Source organism: Chinchilla lanigera, unplaced genomic scaffold (assembly GCF_000276665.1).
Source record: "Chinchilla lanigera isolate Chin_1 unplaced genomic scaffold, ChiLan1.0 scaffold00004, whole genome shotgun sequence".
NCBI classification, from domain to species: domain Eukaryota; kingdom Metazoa; phylum Chordata; class Mammalia; order Rodentia; family Chinchillidae; genus Chinchilla; species Chinchilla lanigera.
In genome coordinates, this window is record NW_004955405.1 from 344,512 (window position 1) to 358,242 (window position 13,731).

The 13,731-nt window shown below is 36.8% G+C and overlaps 1 long non-coding RNA gene across 1 annotated transcript in view; it reads left to right on the forward strand.

Moving 5' to 3' along the window:
* Positions 1-1,739: 1,739 nt before the first annotated feature.
* LOC106149740 overlaps positions 1,740-13,731 on the forward strand; it is a 73,412-nt gene continuing 61,420 nt past the window's right edge. The window contains exon 1 of the long non-coding RNA XR_001236095.1: positions 1,740-1,976. This is a non-coding gene — a long non-coding RNA (uncharacterized LOC106149740). The remainder of the gene's footprint in view (positions 1,977-13,731) is intronic.

The following is a 13,731-nucleotide window of genomic DNA, read 5'->3' on the forward strand; positions in this document are numbered from 1 at the left end:
GGCAGAGTGGCGCATGGCAGAGAGCAAGAGTTCATGGTGGCAGAATACAGCAAAAACAACAGCACAAGGTGGGGGAGTGGCTGCAAGCATCCTCTTTCCCTCCCTTATACTGTATACAAACTATCCACCCCAGGCAGGTGTAGCACTCACACCCATAATCCCAGCATTGCACCATGAATAAATCAAAAACTCTAGAAACCCGCCGCTTGACTGCATGAGGATTTGAGGGGAAATCCAGACACAAGCCATAACATCTTCTCTGATGTCTCTTTTCTATTTAAGCTCCGAACAAAAGCTCAGTGCTCCTTGATTTACACAAATGGGCCAGACTTTCAGTTTATCAAATATTCAGATCTTGAGTCCAAGTTTATACTTGGCAGAGACACTCTGCTGTGTAAGCATCAAACGTAATGTGTTATAAATCACTCATTGCCAATTATTTATTTTATGTATTAAGACCAGGAATAGCACATAGCTAAAAAAAATCAAAATTTATGTCTTCAAAAACTTATTGTCTAATTTCTTATACACTGAAGTATTATGAGAGGATATACCAACTATGTATTTCTAAAATATATAAATTAATTTTCCCATTTTCCTGGATAAATGTGCTATAAAAGGAGGTAAAAAGCAAAAATGTATATTTTTTTTCTCAACCTACATTAGTTCATAGTTGAGACACTGTTGTAACAAAAGGTAGAGTAACATAAGAAAAAGAAGTATCTTGACATGTGCTGTGTCTGTCACACAGGAGAAAACTTACGCTTTCTTGAAAGTAATTCTCTTGGCATAAGGGCTTGGCTTAACTATAAATCTTAGCCATAAATCTTGTCCCAGTGACAAGACGAAGGAAGCAAGCAATTCTAGTCTCACAAAGACCAGAAAACATGGTAAGGTAGATTTATGGGCAGTAGATCCTGCAGAGCCCTCTGCATCTTTGGGTACTGCAGCTGGGCTGTCTCCAGTAAGGCAGGATTTTCATCCTATCATTAGACAAACAGAGGAAAGAAGGGAAGAAGAAGGAAATTCTTAAAATTTTCTTAATATACTAAGACAGGATACTTGAATTTTGAAAAAGATTGGGTGCTTTCTGCAAGAACACTGCCCATATTTTAGATTGATATGGCATAGGTAAACATTTACTGAATATGTACTTTTGACAGGCAGCTGTATTAGGTACACAGAAAAATGCTAAATGAAAGTCTTATGCTCCTGGTTTAGTGGAGAAGACAAATTATAAAGAAATGATGATGATAATGACTGGTTCTATGTGATAATGGTAAAAGTACAGTGGAGAAAGGACTTTTTTGTATTCAATCAATAGTGCTGGGTGAATTGACTAATTGATCTCTTCCTCTGAGCATACTCAAAAGTCAATTCTGGATGCTTGGTAGATGTAAATGTGAATGTTAAAACAAGGACATCTTCATTACCATGGAAAGAAAAATATTACACAAACTCTACTTGAAACTGTATACTCGGAGTTTGGAATTCTGCCATGAGCCTTGAGCCCAAAATTCCCTATTTTCTTGGGAGCCAAGAGCTGAGTTTGAATTTCTGTCTGAGATCCTTAACTATGTGGGCAAAACGGCCTCCTCCTCTCCTCTCCCCTCCTCCCCCTTCTCCTTCCCCTTCCCCTTTCCCCTCCTCCCCCTCCTTCTATTCCTCCCCTTCCCTTTCTTCTCCCTCCTCCTCCTTCTACTTTTCCTTTTTCTTCCTGCCTGCAATTGCACAAGAACTCAGAAGAGTTAGGTAGAGCATTGCCTCTAAATGGAGAGATAGAGAGAAGCTGAGGCTTGCTATCCACAGTAGCTTTGTGTGTGTTACCCAGAAATGGAAAGTGAAAAACAGACACTTGTAACCATGAGTGGTGAGACTTGCTGTGAGTCAAGAAGAAGCAAGGCTTTCATGGGCAAAGACATCTATAATCATAACAGGAGAGAACTGGAACAAGAATTGGAGCATGGAGGGTGTGGGTAAGTTAAGAAACTGAATCATCGAATAAATGTGCTGGATATTGTGACTTCTATCAAGTCTATATTCTTTATGCTCTTGCTTCTTTTAAAGAAAGTTCTGAAAATTTGTTTTTCTCAAAGATTCAATTCTTGGCAAAGGCAGGAAGTAGCTATTTTCCAGACAAAGTACAATTCTTTCCTGTGATTTTCCTCTACTTGTAAGCAGGGTTGGCTGATCTAGAAGACTCTTAAATCTTTTCATTTCAGCTTGAAGCAGTTCTTGAACTAAAATAATAGCTTATCCATTTACATCTCAATCACTTACACGTAAAATATTACTTTTTGGTTCTGTTTAAGGTTTCCAAAATCAGAATCTGTATTTTAAGCAAGCACTTTTGGTAAGTCTTAGGAGTTGTAACTATAAGGAACTTGCTCTAGTGTTACATTTTCTCATCTTCTCTCTTGAGCTGTTGTTTCTTCTCTTTATCTCTCTAGATCTTAAATATTTTAAGGGCAGAAGATACGCTACAAACAAAACAAAACAAAGCAAAACAAATTAACAGAATTTTAAAGATATCTGACTGTGTTCCTAACCTGCTTTAAAACATGGAATGGTTTTGCAGTGAACTGCAATACAACATATCCAGAGCTGCTGTCCTTCCTCATCCTCATCCCCCCTGGTCTGCTGTCCTCTTAAACTGGCTAGGATTGTTTCCCTGTGGGATCATTGGTGTTTGCCTGCTCTCCACGTGGAAAATGGTGCCCATTTGTAGGACTGATGGCATCTTGCTATTGGGATCCCAGCTCCTGCTTTACCTCCTCACAAAGCTGGTAACTTCTCCTGCTAGTCTGTGTGCTGTCCACTCCTCGTTCTCCTGCACATAGTCAGCATATTCCACCTACAGTTTACTTTCTGGCATTTATCACTCCCTGGAATAAGCTAATAAATCAATTCATCAATCTTTTATTTCCACCTAAAATTTACTTTCTGGCATTTATCACTCCCTGGAATCAGCTAATACATCAGTTCATCAATCTTTATCTTTGTTTCCTAACCCCAACTGAATGGAAGAAGAATGTCAGTGTAAATCATTGCTATATTTTCAGGGCCAAAACCTTTTTTACACCAGCGAGAGTGGAATCATTATTTAATGAATGTTGAATTAAAAACATCAAAAGTTCAAAACATTAAAGGATTGTTAAGTCTCTAAATCAAAACTCCAAGCCCACAATCTGCCTAAGCTTACAGTCACCCCTTCTTCTACCTTAGGGTCTTACCTCCAGCCTGGAGATACATGTTGCTCATTGCAGATGGGGGCAGAGGAAGGACAATGACCTAGACAATACAACAGGCAGTTCTGCAAATGAGGCCTTACTCTTTAATAAAGAAGCTGAATAGCAAATCATTTCAATTTCACTTCCTCCATATAAAATAAAAATATGGGCCTTTAATTTATTAATTAATTATTAAATTATTCAACAAATATATGTTATTAACCAACTCTGTGCCAGGACTATTCTAGGTGCTTAGACTATTCTAGGTGCTTAGAACAAAATAAAGAATGATTCCTGCCTTCAAGGAGCTTCCCCATAATCCTACCTGTTAAGTAGACCATTTGCTTCAATCAAATTGTGGAGACCTTGTCTTCCACCCTGAATTCTCTTCCTCCTTTTTTGGTAAGTAAGAGGGTTGTTTGCTTATAAATCTCAATTCTTCCTAAATATGCAGATAATTTCTAATTATCTCCAAAACTGTCACTCATTATAAATTGAATATATATCAGTACCATTCTCAACAGGAAGTTTTCAGCATAGTAATAGCTGTGGAAGTTAAAAATGTACGTGAACTCAGAGAGATGAATATTAGACAGATGAAGAGACTACAGAGATTATTCATGAAGGAAAGAGAGATGCACTTCAGGTACAACATCCTTCTGTGTTTTTGACCATATCTACCAGTTTAGCACTGATGTAAGGAAAATATTTCTTGAAGAAAACATAATTTAACTTGAATTTCAGAGAAGCAATTATGTATAGAAAATGGTATCTTGAAAATTTATCTTAATTCTATAGCATTTGCAAATCTGAGGAACTACAGCATTTGAGATATTTAAGAATATTATCAACATATCAGAAAATAAACAAAAAAAACCCAATCCTTTAAAATAAACCAAAGCATGCATCCTTGGTACACCACGAGGACACACTACACCAGCTTTGTTTCTCCGTGTAGCAGAATGCACCACCCTTCTTCTATCCATCCTGGGTGTTCACCATTCATCTGTGAGAAGGCATACAGACAGGAGCAGCCACCTGCAAACAGGCATAATGTGGAAAATGTCAGCGCTTCTTTCCTAGGCACCAATGGATGAATGATTCTACAGTTGTGCCCTTAAAAAAACAAAAAACAAAAAACTGCCCAAAAGCTGCAAAGAGGGAATGATGGAACTGACATTCTTCTTTTAAATAAAACCTTATGCTATTGGATGTGGGGCCTGTATAGCTTATGCTGCAGTTAGGACAGCACTTTTTGAAAATAGCAATCTAGACTATTTCCTGTATCAATGAGCACTCTCTTTGGAAGAATTGTGTTCTGATTCAACAGATATTTCTAGATTAGGAAAATTATTGATTCCTCTCAACTTCAGAGCCTTCTGGTCTATCTAGAACATTTTTCCCAGCTCAGAAGTTAGATGGGATTAAATAATTGAGGTGCTAAGAAAAATACATTGCTGAATACATTTGTTTTTCATGAATTCTCTGCTGATGGGGGAGACTTGAAAGCAATTCCAACTTGGAGGAGAGGGGTGTCTTTATAACTGTTTGGAGACTTGTATATCGTCTGCCATCCTTCCCAACACTGAGGACAAGGGTAGCAAAGCAAAGAACCCCAAAGACCAAATAATAAAGCAAATGTGTTTTGATAGATGACTTAAAAATCAATTCACATATATAAAGGTGTTTTTCCTTTCAAATATTCAAGTTAAATATATTTGTCTGACCCTCCAATAAATTCTGATGTGCCATTAAGTTTTGAGGGTGATGTGGACAAGCAAAGATGTGTTAGTTACTAAAAACAAGATGCAGTTCTTATTGATCTTTCTACTGCTATGTAAGCAGAAGGTTTCATCAGAGCCTAGGAGTCTGAGGTAGACTCCTCAGTCACTAACCTGTGGCCCCTAAGAGCAAAAACAGCTGGAGGGATATACACAATCTGGGTGAGCAGTTAGCTGGCAGATAGATTGCTCAGGAATAAATATAACACAGCCCTCCTCTTCCTCAGCCGAAACCAGAAGAAGGTAACAGTGTCGGGGAAAGACTGACACTGGGGATACAGTTCAAGGGAAGGAAAGAACCTTCAAAATAATGTCTTTGAAGTTCAATATCTTTTCCAGAATTTGTGACTTCTTTAGAATTTGATGAATGTTATTATCATTTATCATACCTTCAGTCAAGACTAGCAGTGAATACTCAATCACATTAAGAGTGTTGAGCTGGGGAAGAGATCAATATTGATGCTCTGTCACAAAAGAGAAAAGTCAGGTAGTACTTACTGTCACTCTGAATAAACTGTGGCTGCCAGGTGTGTCAATAAATGAAAGAATACCAAAATAACAATTGACAGAGTGTAGCATGCAGTTGCTTCAGGGAGTCGTTATTATAGGGATAGCAAGTAAATAAGTAATGTCATAATTGGCCAGTTGATTCTGAGTTTTGTTAGAATCTGTTAAAGGGCCTCACTGATTTGCTCGCACCATGATTTAATCTTGAATGAATCCAGCTGCTTTGGAATCAGTGCTTGCGACACAGAAAAGACCAAAAGAAATAGATGGGATTTTGAGTCTGGGGAGCAACACAGGGAGGTAGTTACAAAACAAATCCTGCAACCAGGCTGCTTAACCTCAGAGCCCTACTTTATCTAATCTCTCCAAACTTAGTGTCCTTGTCTAGAAAATGGGATAACAGTAGTATCTCCTATGAGAGTTTTGTTTCTTTTTGTTTTCGGTGCCGGGGATCAAACTCACAACCTTGTGCCTGCCAGGCAGGCACTTATGCCTCTGAGCTATACCCCCAGCCCCATGCGAGGTTGTTGTGAGGACCAAGAGAAGTGTTTTGTGTGATGCCCTCAAAAAGAACATTATAAGTGTTTAGTAATGCTAAGAGATCATCAGCACTGCTCTGGAAAGCATTTATTTGTCCAGAAACACTGTCCATGAGAAGTGAGAAAGGAAGGGCATTCTATAATAGGCTACAGGGTCAAATTCCAAACTAAGCCTCACTGCTCATTAAAATTCTTCCACATACTTCTGCACAGGCAAAACCCAGTGAGATACTAAGCGTGGTTTGTCTGTTATAATCAATCAAAGCATAAAATTTATTTTTTGAAATTTTATATTTTTAATTACAAAGTAATTTGAAGTCATGTATTATAAAAATTTCATGGAGTACAGAAGCACATACAGTAAAATGTCAAAGTTCCTCTTACTTTTTACCTACTAATCATTTTAATCAGGGCGTCTCTAGTAATAATGACATACTTTCCTGGAGAACTTTCATATATATGTAGTTATGTGTGTAATATATGCCAGTATGTCATGACATTGTGATTATTTATATATATATAAAATTTTATCTTTTTAAAAGTTAACAGAATTATCCTAAATTGTCCTTTGATATTTTTTCACTTTCTTCTTTTAGTGACCATTTATGTAAGTACACATGTTCACAATTCATTTTATACAAAATATGCAGCATATATATATATATATATATATATATATATATAATTTAACAGCACTGCATCCCACAGTGTGCATACTCCATACCTTAACTATTTTTTGTTGATGAGTGTTTTGAATACTTCCAACATACCATTATTTGAAACAATGCTGTGCATCAATCTTTGTATTTATGTGGAGAAACTTCTGTTTTAGGACTGAACAAGACATGTGACTTTTTAGTTATGAAAGAACCTACTAATGTATCATGTCTTTTTATAGTTGCAAGGGTGATATAGAAAAGTATTTCCCTCAACATTCTGGCCAACCATAAATAGGATAAACAGTTTACATTTTTTAACTTTATACTGTTTCATTTGAGAATATTTTTCTCATAATTTGACCCTTTTGTATTTGCTCATAAATTGCCGCTTAATACTTTGCTTTTTTAGTATGTCTTTTTTAAAAAGTTGAATCTCTTTACGCATCCTTAGGATTACTCCTTTTTAAAAGATTTATGTTGCAAAAATTTTCTCCTAGTATTTATTTGTTTATGGTCCTGTTCAACCTCATAATTTGAAGATCTTATATCTAATTCAAGAAGATCTACACAGCTACTATTCTGAATGAGCTTTTCTGTCTTATTTGAGTATTTTAAGTGGAACAGTGAAGTTTTTGGTAAGAAATTTTGCCTCCACCATCTGCTTTGTGACATTGAGTAAGACACTTAAACTCTCTAGATTATAAATTTTTTAATATATTGCATTAACCCTTATTTAGAATTAGCTACAAGTTTTACTGATTTATTTTCCCACTCTTTTCAAAGTACACTTGAATTAATTACAAAATTAGTTATGTATTATCACTTAATTATAAAATTAACTTGAAGTAATTGTAAAGTGACTATTATAAAATATTTTAAACATGGAGAAAAAGGAAAAACAAATTTATATGCCATTTTTATTACAATCTTTTTTTTTTTTTTCAGGTACTGGGAATCAAACCCTGACCTTGTGCTTGCCAGGCAGGCGCTTTGCCACTGAGCTAAATCCCCAGCCCCATTTTCATTAAAATCTTGATATTTACTATAATTTATATACATGTGGAAAAAATTACAAGTGTTTTAGTTATTTTTTTCTCATTGTTGAGACAAAATATCCAACACCCAAAATTAAGGAAGGAAAGGTTTATTTAGTTTACAGTTTATAGAAGTTTTAATCTATTAATCAGCTGCCTCCAAGGCAGGGTGGTATGGCACAGGGGCAACAGTTCAAGGTGACAGAAGACAGCAAAAGCAGCAAGAGCAAGAAGGGGGGAAGCAAGCCTCTTTTCCCTCCTTATATTGTATATCGGCCATCTGCCCACGCCCACACCGTCTCCGTGCCCTTCTCTTCCACAGGCTGAGGATGTTCACAAAGTAAGGACCCTGGCTCCCTGCTGAATCATTTGGTTGAACGTTTAAACTTTTTAAGTTGACACAATGAACAACATCCTAGAGCAGTAAGGGCAGGTCCTTTTTACTTCAGGATGTAGAACAGCTGAGTTAGTTAAGCTTTTAGACTCCTCAAGTTGACAAAATGTATCAACCATAACAATCCACCCCTTGTCAACTTGGTAACCAGATACATTTCTTTAAATCAGTTTTCATCTACAAAGACATTATTTTTATCATTTTACAACTTGAACATTATAACCCAGGATTAGCAATCCTTAAGAACCAGTATTAAGTCTATCAACATTATATTATATTAGAACCATAATATTTCACCCTCAAAGGCTCATACACATCCCTTTATGCAAAAGGCATTTAGTCCATCTGCAAGAGTTGTCAAAGTCCTAACAGTTTTAGCATTGCTGAGAAGTCCAAGTAGCAAGTCTCCTCTAAGCTGTAAGGTGAACTCTTAGTTGCAAGCCCCTGTACAAATGAAAAGTTAAAACACTTTCAACATTTAATGGCACAAAATAAACATTTTCATTCCAAAAGTTACAAACGGGAATACAAAGGAATGAGACCAAAGCAAGTCCAAAATCCAGCAGGGAAAACATTAAATCCTGTAGTTCAATGTCCAGCATCTGAAGTTATCTGTGGCACATTGTGAACTCCAAACAGATTGAGTGACTCCATCTCTATGGTACTTCTGGTAGTTACAGCTCCCATGTCTTTTCTCTTAGACCTGCTTTGCTCTTTCATTGCGTCTTTCTGTAGACAATCCACATTTTTGGCTTTTTCAAACTTCTGGGGTCTCCACTGCACTTTAGACTTTTCACTCACAGCTTTATTTTTTTATTTTATTTTATTTTATTTTATTTTATTTTATTTTATTTTATTTTACTTTTCACTCACAGCTTACACACTGCTCTCTCAGCCTTTTTAACCTCAGAAATTTTGCATTCTGCATGCACCTAAAACTACTGCCATGTGGATAATGCCAATGTCTGCTACTAGATGGAGCAGTAACCAGGCTTTCTTCTGTCTTTGCTGTAAGGATTGAGTGCCTGAATTGCTGAGCATTGTGAATCTGATTCTGAGGAACAAATTCTCTATGCCACCGCCATTTTGAAACCTGATGCAGCTGCTGTTGCCCTTCTAAAACATGACACTCTGCAGCTTTCTTTTCAATCAAAATCTTTTACCTTTGCAAAGGGTGGAGGCTTATTGCTTTTTTTTATGCCCTCAGGCCATCTTTCTGATTTTCTTGTTTCTCCTCAGCAATCAAGATCTCCTCTGCTCTATCTTTATAGTCTATAGCATTATTGGAGCTTTCTTTCTTGCCAAACTCACAACATTTTAAATAATCCTGCTGGCTTCTTTGCTCTTGGTTTTCAACAGAAATCTGGCTAAAAGACCCCAACAACAGCCATGCCACAGCCTCAACATTTAACTGCCTTGAAATTTTTTCTTCCAGATTAATCAGTCCACCACCCTTAATCGTAATCTCAGGTAAAGTCTTGGGACAGGCACAAAATGCAGACAAATTTTCTGCCAAGCCATAACACATGTTATCTGGAGTCCAGCACCCAATACAGTCCTTTTCCCAGCAGAAAATTCCTAAGCCTGGTCTTTACTGGCACGATTTTTATCAGCCTTCTGGTCTTCTGAGTTCTGACCAGAATCTCCCCATATAGAACAGCCAATGGTGTTCTAGCAATTTTCTTTTGGGTGAAATTTCCAAACCTTTTAAAACTCTTCCCACAAGTCTTTCCCAAGGGCTCTTGAACTGCATGGTCAGGTATAGTCACAGCTACAACCCCACTCTTGGTACCAAATTCTGTTTTAGTCATTTTTTTTCTTATCACTGAGACAAAATACTCAATGTTCAAAATTAAGGAAGGAGGAGCCTTCTACATACATCACCTGGCTCCTACCATTTTATCTCCCCAACTACCACCATAAAATGCTGTGCATTATTCTCATATAATTTTAAATATTTTAAACACACATGTACATACATAAAATATTGTTTTGCATGCTTTTGTAATTTAAGGACATAGTATTATACTACATATACCATTTTCAACTTGCTTTTCTTTGAGTTCTTTTATGTTGATATAAGCATCTCTCATTTGTATTTATGCCTCATATGTAGTATTTCAGTGATTCAACCATAATTTATGAGTGTACCATAATTTATTTGCTATTTTTTTACTAATGTTTAAATTTTAAAAATTTTGTTTGTATTTATTTATTTGTTTCTATTTAAATAACCCCACAATGTCTTCTTAAGGACATGTTAGTTTCTCTAAGGTAAATATTGTATCCAAATATAAGATCTTAGGATAAATCATTAGCAATAGCTATTAAATATGGTTATGGTTGAGATCTAAAATGTCTCTCAAATGTCTCACGTGTCCAAAGACAGGCTTTTGGAAGGAGGTTGGCTCACAAAGGCACTCTACTCATCAGTTGATTAATCCACTGGTGAGTTCCAGCTGAATGAGACTTGGGAGGTGGGGCCTGGTTAAAAGAGGTGGTTGTTGGGGACTTGACCAGGAAGGGTATATTCTTGTTCCAATTTCTCCCTTCTCACTGTGCTTCTTGGCTCCTAGGATTGAGCAGCTTTACTTGGCCATGACTTTCCTCCATGGCGTTGGAGCCAGTCACTATGGACTGAACTCTAAAACTAATAAACTTTCCTCTTTAAGTGGTGGAAGGTGGAAGTTTTGTCCCCACAATGGGAAATTGGCTAATACAAATATATTTGACCAGACTGCACTCCAAAGAAGTAGAGCCACTTTCCACTTACAACTAGAACATATGGACCTTCTAGTTGAATATTCATATTAACAGATGTTTTCTAAACTCAATTTTAAAAGTGTATAGTTTTTATTTTTACATAAAAATCTTTAATCCATGTGGGAATGATTTTATCTTTGTAAGAAGTGAGACAGGGAGCCCCCTTTGCATATGGCTAATAAATAACCCTAGTGCCACTTATGAATTAGCCTTTCCCTTCCCCACTGATCTTACCACTCTAGTTATATAACAAGCTTTCCTAAATGCGTAACTACATTTCTGAATGCTCTGCCTGTTTCCATAGCTGTATTTCTTTCCCTCTTGTAAATCACACTATCTTAATTACAACTTACCATCTGAGAAAGCAACTTCTCCAATTGTTTCTTTTCAACACTTTAATTTTTTAATCAGGTTTTACTCCTCTATACAAAACTTTGGATCAAATTGATGAGAATACTGGGGCCATTCAAAATATAGGTTGCTTCTGAAGAGTAAGATATTTTATTTTTTCTTCATCATCTCTATCTCCTTTTCTCCCCTCCCTTCCTTTTCATCCTCATTCTCTTTCCCTCTTTCCATAGAAGTACCTGGCTGAAGAATGTTAGAATTCATCGCTCTGTAAATTCATGCTTCACCCTCTCTCTTTTCTCATACTTCTGATCATTTTGCTTTGACTTATTTACTTTTTATCCCCAGATTTTTCCTGGGAAAATATCTGAGGTTGATTTCTTAATTGTGGTTCCTTTTCTATTCTCCCTACTTATGGATTGTTGTAATGATTTCTTTCTCTTAGAATTCTTGTTTTTAACAGATGATTTTTTTGAATGGTTTGAAAGTGCTAGCTGTGCTTACTTTTAAATACTCCCTGGTTGCTTAGGGCTCTAGCTCTTTTATTTATGGAATTTATTAGCTATCTTTTATGTTGTTGAATTTTCTCAAATGTTTGCTTACTATTCCATGCCTATTTTATCTATGGTTAGTACTTTAGACTCTATGGTGAGCAGGAGCATATTTCAGTGTTCAAATGACAATTGGTCTTGTTCTAGAAGCAAATAATGATTCAGGCAATATCCCTCCTCATATGTATGTGTATGTTATGGTTTAGATAAATGTCTCCCAAAGGCCTCGTGTATTCAGATGTGAGGCTCTGGGGAGGTAACTAGACCATGGCAAGCTTATATGTATCAGTGGATTAACCCACTGATGATTTCTGTTGAATATTCTGTTAGAAGGTGGGACGTGCTTTGAGTAGACAGGTCAGTGGAAGGATGACCTGGAAAGGTGGCTCCTTGTTCTTGGCTCCTCCATTCTCTCTCGACTTTCTGGCTGCCATGCGTTGAACAGTTTTCCTCTACCCAAGCTGTCCAACAATGCTATTTCTGCCTTGCTGCCTGCCAACCATGGATTAAAATCCTGAGCCAAAATAAACCTCCCATCCTTTAACTTCTGGGTTCTTGGTGCTTTGTTCTAGTGACAAGAAAGTAACTAAGATGATGTATGTGTGTTCATATATCTAAGTATAGCAAAATATAGTCAGGTTCACTTTCTTCTGGAGAATGTTTATTGCCTATTTTCTAAGTGCAGGGATTTTTGATGTCCTCATTGCTGTACTAGGTCTCCTGAAGTACCATCCTTCTTCCCTGTCCTTAGACTTACATTTTTGTTTTTTGTTTTATTTATTTATTTATTTATTTAGTTAGTTAGTTAGTTTTTTAGTACTGGGGCTCAAATTCAGGACCTTGCACTTGCCAGGCAGGTGCTGTGCCACTGAGCTATATCCCCAGCCCTTATATTTTATTTGTATTTAAAAAAATGTTTTAGAATCATAACTCAAACTCAGGACCCCATGCTTGCCAGGCAGGTGCCATGCTGCTGAGCTATATCATGCCTTAGACTTGTTTTTGGAGGGATATCCTTGTGGCCTTAACTGAAAGGCAGTCACTTTGAGTCAGCTTCTGGAAGCAAGATTGGCACAGGCAGCATGGGAAACCTTTGCTCACTCTTTCTAGGCCCCATTGCCTTTGAACTTAGACTCACTTGATGATTCAGCTGTGTTGTGTTTTTCCTTCAGCTCATCCTCATCAGAATTCCTCTTTTTCTAGGGTGCTGAGGATACATTTTCTGGGCTGACAGTATTGCTGAGAGTTTGTTTTGGTGTCATTTCAGTATCATTTTTTTGAAGGCAGAGAGATAAAGCTAGATATCTTGAACTAGAAGTGTTTAGTCAACAGTTTAAAACGGAGTGATACATCATTTCTATTGTGTTCTGTGCCATGGATAGAATTCAGTGAGATAATAATTTCTCTGCATTGAAAAGCCACATCACATATTCAGCTGTATTTTCCATGAGACTTAAAAGAGTAAATGCTTTTATGGGTGAATGAGTAAAAGCAGTTTTTCTCAAGAGCAGATAAACTCTTCTAAACTAAAGGTTCCACAATTTCACTTCTTTTAAAATTTACTTATGTAATGCTTTGGGGAGAGGGAGTTGAAATTCTCCAGATATTGTCTTTCTATTCCACAAGCTAAGCTGAGAAATATTCTCAGCTTTTTAACTTCAATGTGACATTTTTACTTTTCTCTTCTAAGTTCCATTGCCAGTGTGTTAGACCAGTGGGCAGGGAGCTTCCTGGGGTAGGTTGCACAGAGCAGCATCTCAAGTCCAAGGCTCCGGCGGAGACTCCAGGCTGAGTAGTTTCATTTTCAGCCTAACTTTACCACTTTTTCTTTTCTTTGTAGGTTAATATTCCTTTTGAATGACAGATATACATCTGCTTTAGAAATTTTTATACTTGTTGTCTTTCAATTGTGTTTTAACAATGTT